The sequence below is a fragment of the Perca fluviatilis genome, chromosome 1, assembly GCF_010015445.1.
Source record: "Perca fluviatilis chromosome 1, GENO_Pfluv_1.0, whole genome shotgun sequence".
In the NCBI taxonomy this organism is placed as follows: domain Eukaryota; kingdom Metazoa; phylum Chordata; class Actinopteri; order Perciformes; family Percidae; genus Perca; species Perca fluviatilis.
The window spans coordinates 17,734,237-17,746,787 of record NC_053112.1 but is presented as its reverse complement, the minus strand read 5'-3'; the positions used below and the strand labels follow the sequence as shown (position 1 = coordinate 17,746,787).

Below are 12,551 nucleotides of genomic sequence, written 5' to 3'. Positions count from 1 at the left end.
AGTCCTTTGCAGCGCCATGGGTTGGAGTACGACCTGCGGCCCTTTGCTGTGTGTCATCCCCCATCTCTCTCCCACCTTTCATGTCTATCCACTGTCAATATAAAATAAAGGGAAAAGCCCCAAAAAAATAATCTTGAAAAAAAAAAAAATGAAATGAAAGAATAGAACAAATGAACAATTTAAGTTAAAAAAGAAATCATGGAATCAATTTATAAACCAAAATGTATTCTACATTTTCTGACTCATCAAAGTAGCCCCCTTTGGCAGATATAACAGCTGAACAAACTCCTGGCATTCTTTCTACAATGGAAATCAAATATTCTTCAGAAAGTTCTTCCCAACTCTGTTGCAGAAGTTCCCATAAATGTGTGGCACTTGTAGGTTGCTTTGCTTTCACTTTTCTGTCCAGTTCATCCCAAACCTGCTCAATGGGGTTTAAGTCTGGTGACTGTGCTGGCCACTCCTTGTTTTTAAGCTTACCATCTTGTTCTTTTTTGCTAAGGTAGTTCTGGCATAGCTTGGACTTATGTTTTGGGTCATTATCTTGCTGTAGGATGAACCCCTGACCAACTAGGTGAATACCAGAGGGTACTGCATGGCGCTGCAAAATGCTGTGGTAGCCGTTTTGGTTTCACTCTGTACAAATCACCGACCCTGGATCCAGCAAAACAGCCCCAGACCATCACGCTTCCTCCTCCATGTTTGACAGTTGATGTCACACACTGAGGAACCATCCTTTCGCCTACTCGACGGCGTACAAAAATCCTGCGTTATGAACCGAAGATTTCAAATTTTGATTCATCAGTCCATAGCACCTTCTTCCAGTCTTCAGTGGTCCATTGACGATGTTTATTGGCCCAGGCAAGCCTCTTTTTCTTATTCTGACGTCTTAGAAATGGCTTTCTTGCTGCAACTCGACCTATCAAACCTGCAGCTCGAAGTCTTCTCTTTACAGTTGAAACTGAGACTTGCTTATTACGACCACTATTAAGCTGTGCTTGAAGCTGTTGTCCTGTGAGCCGCCTATCACGCAAGCTGTTGACAATCAGAAACTTGTCTTCTGATTCTGTTGTGGCTTTGGGTCTGCCAGACCTCTTCCTGTCAGAGTTTCCCCCAGTTTCTAAGTGCCTTTTGAGGGTGAAGAATACTGTACTCACTGACACTTTGACTTTCTTTGCAATTTCTCTGTAGGAAAGACCAACATTCTTAAGTGTTATTGAAGAAACTCTTATTCACTGCTGATGGTGTTGGTTCAGTGTGACATCTCATACAATCAACACAGGATCCAGTGCCGTTCCAAGGTTTTTATTTTTTCAAGGCAGGGAAAGATTTACATTGGTTGCGGGTGAATAATGGATGGATGCATGCATGGATGAATGGATGAATGGATGTTTTTGTCTAAACAAATAAGCACATAAAGGAAATTGTCTAAACAAATAAGCACATAAAGGAAATGTCACAGATCTAAACAGCCTTGAACAATCAATCATTATTAATTAGGTTGGATTCAGCTTGACTTACATCAGTAATGCATCCACAGTCTGCACTGCATCCACAATCTGTACACGGTTTTCTCTTAACGTTAAGCAGGATGTCACCCTGAAATCTAGCATAAATCAGACAAGATACATTCAACTTCAAGGCATAACATTCAATGTGACCAAATAGTAAGTGTTATACAATGAAAAGGTCCATCAAACTCACATCACTCTCTTTGTTCTGCCTGGTTTGTTTGGAAAGAAAGAGGGCCACAGGCCTGAAGGGCGGAGTTATATAAGTTTGGAAACTTGATATTTAACCGTTATGATGGTCTGTCTCTTTTCCATTGTTAATTGCCTTTTCCCCCCCGCCATTTTAAGCAGCACACACACACTACTTCCGCAATAATGTTCATATAATACTGCTCACGAGCGTATGGTACCACAGTGTGTTCCAACAATACTTTTATACAAACAGAGGGGGTTGTAAGTAATCCAGACAAGTTGGAACACCTGTGGGAATTGGTAGCACCAACTTTCGAAGCTTGATCAACCTTCATTGCTGCAGAACAGCTTTACATTGTTAAGCCATTTCTTGTTCCCTGAAAAAGGCCTTTTTGTAAAATTCTGAAATGTACATGTACATGTACTGAGGTGTTCTAAAACTTTTGACCGGTAGTGTATGTAATAGGGGGTCCCTGCTTCGTCTCTCTTTCAGTTAAGGGGTTCTAGGCTTAAAAAGCGTTGAAGACCCCTGCACTAGGCACACATGGATTAAGGATTCATCTGGACTAAAATTGGACTGGGGGAGGACAAAACCCAAGCAGGCACAGGAGAACATTCCAACTGAAATGAACACCTCTGTTGAAGTGTTAAATTTGTTAATGATAATAGGAGACGAGACCACACAGCCATCATTAAACGCTGACGATATCAACATGCAATACTGTGTTATCCTGCATAACGGGCAGGAAGGGTAGGGCACTGCATGAGTCCATGAGGCAAATGTCTAATTATTTGAAATTATAATTGTGATATTTTATGATTAAATTCTCTGTCAGGTAAATGTAGTACAATGTCTTCCTCTGATGTTGAAGTACACTGTAAGTCAGTAGTAGGCTATCCTTCTGTAAGTCATTTTGGGGTAGATTTTGGTTCTGGAGAATTCTACAAGCAGCAATACCACAGACCAAGCAATTGGTCCGTTCCAAACAGGCACATTTTAATTGGGCACTGTACTAGTTTAGACAATAATTATTACACGTTTTCTGGACTTTAATGTTTAATTTTGCAAATTAGGCATTGTCTAATTAAATATGTGCTAATTTGCCTAAATAATGCTGTTTCAGTATTTTTCAACTTCAATCCTATTTTCTCATGCATTGGTGTCTAAGTGACAAATGTGAAGCAAAATCTTTTGAAATCTTTTATCATCTGTAGTCCAGTATTGAGTGAGAACCCCGTAACCAGCAGCCATGAACCAGGCTGCAATGTAAAAGGCACACGGTCAGTTTGCATCCTATAAAAGTGCTGGTTTTGCCACTGATGGGCTCAGATTATTATTCTAATTAAGTGTCTGACAACATTATGGAAAGGATCCCCACAGAGATAGACCTTTTTGTTAAAGAGTAAGATCCTTTTCGTTGAACATAAAACAGACCCAAAATCACTATCACCAAACCCACCAGATTCCATGTACGTAAATTTCCTGATAATAGTCAGAATTTCTGTTGCAATTTGTGGGAGATTCACCTCTTTTTTTCTCACTAAATGCTTGTACTCCTATGCAGCATGTGTGCGTGCGAGTGTGTCTTGCTGTTATACAAGCCACAGCTAACCTCGTGATAGGGTTTGCAGGGTGTAGAAACCTTTCCAATGATTGTTGATGTGAAATAGTTTAATTCAAAGTTTGCTGACACATTGTGGGTGTGACATTTACCCATATGATATTCTCAACACTCTATAAACTGCTGTTTGAAACAAACAGTTCACACATTCACACAGTTTACAACCCCAAATGCTGTAGTTTCTGTTTCTTTGAAATTGCATGAAGATGTTGAGCCTTGAAAACCTGCTGTTCATCCTCTGCAGTAAGTTTGTTGTGTTTTTTTTTTATTATTTATTATTTATGTTTTATGAAAATCCTTTAAATGCTAATACAAGTGGTCGAGATTGCCTTGACTTGGCAATTCTCTATTATGATTCATTTCATTAACACAACTAGCGTTAATGTCTACATGTAAAAATAACCATAACAAACTTGCTATGAGAATGAAATGTAACTTATCTTATAAGTCAAACTCAAAAATAGTGAAAATCATCATGAATATAGACAGATGTGCTCCAAACATTAAACGAACATATCTGTGCACTCAGTTTAACAAGATATATTACATAAAGATCTTTTATCAGCACTGTTTTTCATTTTATGTTGTCTTCTCTTTGCAGAAGTTAAAGTTTCTTACATACTATGGAGAGGGGTTATGGAGTCTTATGAAGTACCGCAATGCAAGAATGACTGCGAGAATGATAGTGATGTTCTTATTAAGGCGACAACAGAAGCAAGAGAACAGATACTCCATCTGTGATGACAGACAGGTATTTACTGTGACCATCTCGAGGATTTGAAGTATGGATGCTGGGAAATACGCAATGTGGGATGGGAACTGGTTATGATACCTACCCTGCGAGTAAACCTAGGTAAAACAAGGTAGATTGAATACATTAATAAACCAGTGCTGAATTTCCACATGCGTCAAGTAACATTAATTATTTCATGACTCTCTCTAGACCTTCTTCTTTAGTTGCTACAGGTTGTCACGATAATGTGTTCTGGGTATGGCCTTAGAACATTAAACAATCGACATTTACAGTGGTGGAGATGTGACTAAGCACAGATACTGAAGTACTGTACATATGTAAAATTTTTGGGGAATTGCCTCGTTGGGGTTCACCATTTTTTCTCCTACTTTACTTTACACTTCTCTGGAGTAAAACAAAGGTAGGTGAATACATTAATAAACCCCAATGCTTTCCGAATTTCCACATAGTCAGGAGTAATGTTAATTATTTCATGACTCATCTGGATTTTCTTCTTTAGTTGCTACAGGTTGATCCGCGATAATGTGTGTTCTGGGTATCCAGGGGCCAGAACATTAGAAACAATTGACACATTTACAGTGGTGGAGTGTGACTAAGCGCAATTACTGGAAGTACTGTATAAGTACAGTTTTTGAAGTACTTAAGGTTAAGATTTTCATTTTTCTCCTACTTTACATTTTACACTTCTACTTTACTTCAAGAAACACATATTTGTACTTGGTTCCCACATACAAATCAGCTATGCTTCTTACACCTACATGAGAGGGGTAGTTCTGCCTGCATAATGAGCACTTTTTACTTTTGATGCTTTCACTACATTTAGCAAACAAGACTACCTTCCATTTTACTTTAGTATCATTGTTTTTAAAGCCAATGCTTTTTCATTGTGATATTGCTTCTTTAACTCAAGTAAAACATCTGAATTCTTATATCTGTGCTTCACAGTCTGTGATGTTGTTCATTTTACTGACAGACAGCTAGCTTGATCATTCCACCAAGGGTCCAACGTTATGAGGAGTTCAGTGTCCTTCAGTTGTCCGTATGAGTCTGAGTACCAGAACAGCCTCAAAGTTATTCATCTGCAGAGGAAACCAGCCCTCCCACATATCTTCGCACGCACTCATCTCCTCTGACAACAAAACAAAAGGGACAGTTCACACTTACAGATGACATGGAATCCAGGAAATTCACAGTGACCATTACCAGCTTGACCCAAAACAATTCTGGTGCATTACCTTTGTGGTGTCCATGGAAACGCTATCTGGCCTGGATGTTTTCTCTGCTTTTTGAGCTAGAAGTCAAAGGTTCAAAAGATCTACCTCATCATATTGTAGTAAACAGTTATTTTTTCGGCAGAATGTAAATGAGCTGAAACACTTTCTGTAAATATATGTATTGAGAAAAAATTACAAAAGGTTTAAGAAACAAAGGTTTGATTTGATGTTTGTCAAAATTTAACAAACAGTTGAAGGAAACCGCAAAAAAAATTTCTGTCACTTGAGCTGAATACAGGCTGCAATGTTGGCTGATCTTCTTTCTGTTTTGACAGAGGTGGTGCTGTGTGATGTCACATAATCTGGAGCGGCTGTGTGCTGCATAAAATAGTTTACCATCATGTCAGCATGCTAATATTCACTAACCAGCACTAAACATAAAATATGCTGCTTAAGTTTTGCAGTTATTTGGTCATACAATAAAGGATAATTGGAAAATTGTACCTATTAATGGCACTGGAAAAAACAGGGGGTTTGCATTATTGAATTTTTATTCTCAAGGGAACATTAATCTCTGTGGAAGAAAAAAATTTAATTGGGGTGGCAGTAGCTCTGGCAATTCCCACTTCCTGGGCACTGCCAGGTGCTCTTGAGCAGGGCACCGCTACCCCCGTCAGGAAGCTGGTCCAACACTGGCAGCCCACTCACTCTGACATCTCTCCATTTGTGCATGAATAGGTCCTGAGCATGTCTGTGTGTATTTCAGGTGTGTCTTTGAGTGATTTCTAACAAACAGAGTGTAAATTTCGCACTGGGGAACAATAAACATTATAAATTGTTAAATTATTAATTGTGAGCCTTCCAACAGTTGTTTGAGACAACCTCAATGTATGGAAGTTTCAGAAACAAACTTTACACTTATTTGATTTGTCAAAATATATCAAATCATTGAGCTACTCTGAGCCTGAATGAATGTCTTTCTGTTGGTCTGTTTTGACTTTCTTTGCCAACAAGAGATTTTCTTAAAAACTGCTTCTCTTTGAACTGAAAGTGTGATATATATACAGCATGTATTTCACATATGTAATATTAATGTTGTTTACAACCATAGTTTAGCATGTCAGCAAGCTAATATCCGTTAATTAGCACTGACTATGAAATCACCTTTGAGGGACTCTGGAATCGGGAATTTGTTTTGCTAGAATCTGGAAAAATTGAAAAATTGGACTTAATGATTAAGCTTGATGAAAAGTCAGAGGAGATGACATTATTATACACATACATTGTTTCCTCTGGGAACATCAATGTCTATATAAAAATGCATAGTGATCCATCCAACAGTTGTTGAGACAAACTAAAGGTGGGCTGGAGGAAAAGTCAGGTAGGTCACTAAAATCATTAGAATACATCATTCAGAGAACCTGTATAGTATATGGTTTGTGCCGAAATCCATGCGTTTTTATTTTTTTTCATCATCTGCTTGGGGAAAGTGAACATATGTACCAAGTTTCATGTCCAATTCCTTTTGTTGATATATTTCATTGCTATCCCAAGAGCCCACTGCTACTTAAAGTAAGAATATATCCCAAGTGTAATAAGAAACTTTTCTCTCTTGACATTTCAGCAGACCAGCACTGTGATGTCTACTATCAATGTGGTTCCTATCTTCACTATGGTGGAGGCAACATCTATCCCTGGAAAAGAGATCAAAGGTGTTGTAGGTGTGTAGGTGTGTGTGTGTGTGTGTGTGTGTGTGTGTGTGTGTGTGTGTGTGTGTGTGTGTGTGTGTGTGTGTGTGTGTGTGTGTGTGTGTGTGTGTGTGTGTGTGTGTGTGTGTGGTGATGCTGTGTCTTGTTTGGGTCTATGCGTGTGTGTGGCTGTGTGTTTTCAGGAAGTGTATATTTTTACTCTGTTCTGTGTGTTTTTTCCCACGATTCAACATTCGTTTACTCTGTGATTTTTATCGGCCCGCTGTGCTGCTCATGTCTGACATTTGCTCAGAGTCATAGTTTATAAATACAAAGGTTACAAAGTGCACGGTATGATTCAACAAATGCATGCACAGAACCATGCATACACAGGGAAACTTATACACATAACGCACACACTTGTTTTTGGGAATATTTTATTTTTGTTTCATATATAATGCGTACACTGTTCAATGTGTACCTAAATTATAAGGCGACATAACACAGGGCAAAACATGGGTATGGACCCCCGCCCCTTTATAGCCCTCCTGTAAAATTAAAGAAAAGAAAAAAAAAAAAAGAAAAAAAAAAGGGTCAGTGAGCAAGCTCAATACAAACGACTACATCATGTGCTTGGAGTAAGAGATGTACTGATATGGTCCAAATATGGCTGCCGAAATTTTTCAAAAAGGTGTCATATCGTTTCCTGAGACAGTAAGTGATTTTTTTTCAGGGAATGCAGCTATTCATCTCAACAGTCCATCTATCAATAAGAAGAGGAGTCAGATTTCCATGACACTGCAATACACTTCTTAGCCACACATAGAGCAATTTCAATGAATTTGAGTTGTGTATTGTTTAGAGAGCGGTGAATACTTGTAAAGTTCCCCAATAGACAAAATTTCAGGGTCCACAGGAACATCAACTCCTATGATCCTGGTTAAAGTGGAGCACACAACTTTTTTTTACTTGTTTCAGTTCTTATGCTGTGTGTTTTTCAAGGAGATGGAGGCAACATGAACAGAAACAAAACCAAGACAGCAGAAACAGAGGAAGTGATAAGTGTATCAGATGTAAGAAAACTAAAATACAAAGCCTGCTAATAGACACAAGAGGCTGCAATGTTCATTATGGTCCACATTACAAATGTGTGGGACACAAAAAAAGTGATGATTTTTTCTATTAGTGGGGCTCAATATGTAAAGTTTGTTTTAGGGTGGGAAAAGAAGTGGGATCATCGAAATCAAAAGAAATGTGACTAAATTGTACACATAATAACCTAATCTCATGGGGTTGGTTGAGAAAAGATCGGGATCTAAAACTGAAGGGGTTCATCCTCTTGAGAGCATGAACGTGCTCTGAGAATTTGAGGATAATATGCCCATTAGATTTTGATATTTCTTGGGTGCAAGTGGACATTCTGGCCGCATGACGGCATCAGAAGAAAGGTCAGGATGTGAAAATGATTTCTCTGGTTGTCATTTACAGGAAAATTAATACCCAAAATTACTAGTAATCTGACCTTTAAATGGAAGTGGGTTTTCTCTGAAACAAGTAACCTATTGAGCCAAAGCAATGACCAGCTTGCTGATTATTCAGCCATTTTTCATGTGCATATTTTTTTACTTTAATCTGAGTAACCTCACCCTCTTTTCTGTTTATTTTTGCTGATTCTCTTTTAGATTTATCAAAATCAAGACTTAGTGTACTCAAAGCAGCGGACCTCCGAACCACACAAGCCACCTGTCAACACCACGATGACGCTTAGGTGAAGCCCGAACAAGATTCTGTGTACCAAAACGACACCACAACAGATGATATCTACTGTAATCAAATTTCCATTATAGCCAATAGGAGATGAACAGCATGCACATCTGTGATCAAACCTTGCATTTTCGGGTCACATCTGTACCCAAATGATCCTGTTTGTATCTCAATTAACAGTTGACCAGCAAATATTCACGCACGCTATGGTCCAACCCTTTTCATTGTCTTACTGAAAACTACAGTAACATAATTATTTGTACAGATTTGTTTTATAATTACCATCAGTTATATTAAGTACTTATTGTCATTGCTTATTTAATTTCTTCAACTTAGATTTTACTTTTTAGCTTTTACTTTTACATTCATTATGATTGCTTATTGTTAATATAACTGTTGCACAACTGCAATATAAGAATTGTAGGCATGATAACCAGTTCACCTACAAGGTAAATACACCAAATGTAAGTTACCTTCATGAATGCACCTTTACTTAAAGTGAATAAATAAACAAAATGAAACAACTGACCACTATTGGTTTTGCACTTTATAAATAGGATATAAAAACAACATCGACACATAGTTCCAAACATTTGATGAACTGAAATATTCAAGTGAGTCATTTTAGTAAAATAGAGCATGACACTATATTTCCAGTAATATTCACAGAGGACAACCCAGTCTCACAGCAGTTTTGAAATGTTCACCTAATTTAATCTATTGATTCATATACAAGGAAACGTTTATCTCGTTTTTTTTTGATGGTCAGCACGCTTTTTAAACTAATTTATTTCAATGGGAAACATCTTTCCTGAATACAGCGCCAATTCTTTCTGCCAGTCGGGCTGCAGCAGATTGGTATTTTTGTATTTTTAGCCCTATAACCGCTGTTTTTAATCAACATTTATTCACCAGATCTTATCGTGGTTGATGGGCTATGTATTTCTTTTAATGTTATTATTTCTGTCTTATTACCAGGGACGCTGGATTGCTTTGTTGTTTATTGATATTTTTAAAACTATAATGCTATTCATTTCTTTATTTTAATAATATTATTTTTTGTCTTATTACCGGTGAAATATTACAATAGGCCGATGCTGTAAGACAGAACACTACGATATGATCCGAGCTGTAGGCATTCAAAGCCGATATCCCACAATGCAATGCGGGCATTCATATCAGATAATCGGACAGCGATCAACAGGTCTTTAACACGTTGCCCAGTTTTGTTCCAGTAAGTTATGCACCGTAATAACGAGAAACACACACACACACACACACACACAAACAAAATTGTCCATGGTGGCTGAGCTCTAATGTTTTCTTGAATGTCTCTTATTTATCCTGACACACATAAAGACAAACTCACAATTCAGTGGATTCAGTTTTCTGAAGTTGTTGCATTAAACTCAATATGTTTTTGTTTTATACTACAATGTAGTTTTAATAAACAGAATTTGACACTCACTTGATCTAACTGACAACCTGAGCTGTAGTTTTCTTCAGATTAACTCACAGATCAAGTCCATTTCCTATTACTAAACTCACAGTCAAACACTTCTGGTTAGTGTGTGTCACAGGAAGCCCTCTGCTGGTGCTGTTTGATTGTTACACTGAATTTACTATTAGACTTGATCCTACAGATTGAAGAACCAATCGGCAATATATTCCAGATTGCATTGCCCATCAATAACTATTTATCAGTCCATACATACTGTTGACTTCATCTGTATTAATTTGAAGAGAATTTCCCTTTGATGGTTGAAGAGAATTTCCCTTTTATCACTGCAGGATGCTAGTACACCAAATAATAATGTATAGGCATATTAGTAAGAACAAATGCAAATTGTTATTTAGAAAATACATTATTTGAAGTAGTTAGGTTTCACCCTGTTATTGACTGGCGACCTGTCCACGGTGTACCCCGCCTCTTGCCCAATCTCCACTGATGTCAGATAATGGATGGATGGATGGATAGTTATAGGTTTCACTCGCCTTTATGGCCATTTTTGACTTTCTTTGCCAACAAGATATTGGCTTAGACAAACTGTTTCTCTTTTTAGTAAATAAATGTTTGCTTGACATGTTGAATCTACTTGCATGTTTAAGATATTTTTCAACAACATTTGAAAGTAGTTGAAAAGTGGCAAACATACATAGGAGATGCAAATTGTAAAATATATAATCATATTTAGAAAGTAATCACGGGCTGACCTCTAGCTCACCCAGTAAGAGCCGCGCCCATGTAGGCTGAGTCCTTTGCAGCCCTGGGTTGGAGTACGACCTGGGGCCCTTTGCTGTGTGTCATCCCCATCTCTCTCCCACCTTTCATGTCTATCCGCTGTCAATATAAAATAAAGGGAAAAGCCCCAAAAAAAATCTTGAAAAAAGAAAAATCACATAATTAGTTTATTTAAGCCCCACAATTCTAATACGTTTTCTCTGTTCTTGCCCAGTGAAAAGCTAAATAACACTAGGCCCCCTAATTAACATTAAAGATGATTTATAAAATCCTGCCAACAATTCACATTTTAATAGCTTATTATTCTATGCAAAAAAAATGTATAAAGGCTTTAGGCCGCCCTACACATTATTGTAGGCCCAGTTTAATATGCATCTTCATTTTATACAATATACACTACCCGGTCAAAAGTTTTAGAACACCCCAATTTTTCCAGGTTTTTATTGAAATTCATGCAGTTCAATGTCTTATTGTACTCTGAAATGAAAGAATAGAACAAATGAACAATTTAAGTTAAAAAAGAAATCATGGAATCAATTTATAAACCAAAATGTATTCTACATTTTTTGACTCATCAAAGTAGCCCCCTTTGGCAGATATAACAGCTGAACACACTCCTGGCATTCTTTCTACAATGGAAATCAAATATTCTTCAGAACGTTCTTCCCAACTCTGTTGCAGAAGTTCCCATGAATGTGTTGCACTTGTCGGTTGCTTTGCTTTCACGTTTCTGTCCAGTTCAGTAACTATAAACTAAAGGGAACCGTTTGTACTTCATACAAATATTAAATCATACCCACCTAATTGGAGTGCAAGTGAATTTGTTTTCTTTGTACCCTCTTTTACAGATTCATAGCAGTTCATTGCAAGTTTGTACAAGACAGGAAATTCATTTGTGATAGTTCAAGGTTGATAAACATGTGATCTTAATGCAGAAGTGAAAGGGTTTGCATGGTATGCTGAAACATAATGTGGGTGTAACATTTTCTATATTGGCAACATTGCTTTTGCTGTTTCTATTTTCTTTGAAACTGTAATGCAATAAAATGGGCGGTGGAGACTTCAAAGCCTGCTGTTCACCCTGTGCAGTAAGTTCTTTCTTATTTCATTAGTAAATATATCAGTTTTTTTTCTAATTCAACATGGCAGATTACTACACCTTGATACTGGTGGTCTTTGCAATTTCATTTAACAGCTGTAACACAGCTAGCATTGATTTATGTCTACATGGAAATATACAAATTATATCATAGACTTCTCATCACATTAAAATGCATGTTATATGTTCAGTGAAGCTGCCTAACTCTAAAATTTAAAAAAAACAAAACATGAAAAGTTGTAATGACGTCGCGTTTCCAGGTTGTTGTTTTCATTTCATGTTGTCTTCTCTTTACAGTTGCTCTCAGCTGTGTGAGGAGTGCAGCAGGGTTAATCCGTGTGTCTGGGTATGAAGGGAGAGAAGTTCAAGTTTCTTGTCCCTATGGAGAGGGTTATGAGTCTTATGAGAAGTACCTGTGCAAGAATGACTGTGGGAGTGATGATGTTCTTATTACGACGACACAAG

At 37.5% G+C, this 12,551-nt stretch overlaps 1 protein-coding gene and 1 long non-coding RNA gene across 2 annotated transcripts in view; both read left to right on the top strand.

Annotated features, from left to right (window-relative positions):
- LOC120560159 (polymeric immunoglobulin receptor-like) overlaps positions 1 to 12,551 on the top strand; it is a 60,926-nt gene that overhangs the window by 7,695 nt on the left and 40,680 nt on the right. The gene's annotated exons all lie outside the window — the stretch shown is intronic.
- LOC120560178 lies at positions 6,941 to 8,716 on the top strand. Its single transcript, XR_005639433.1, has 3 exons — positions 6,941 to 7,005; positions 7,984 to 8,054; positions 8,664 to 8,716. It is a non-coding gene; the product is annotated as an uncharacterized LOC120560178 (long non-coding RNA).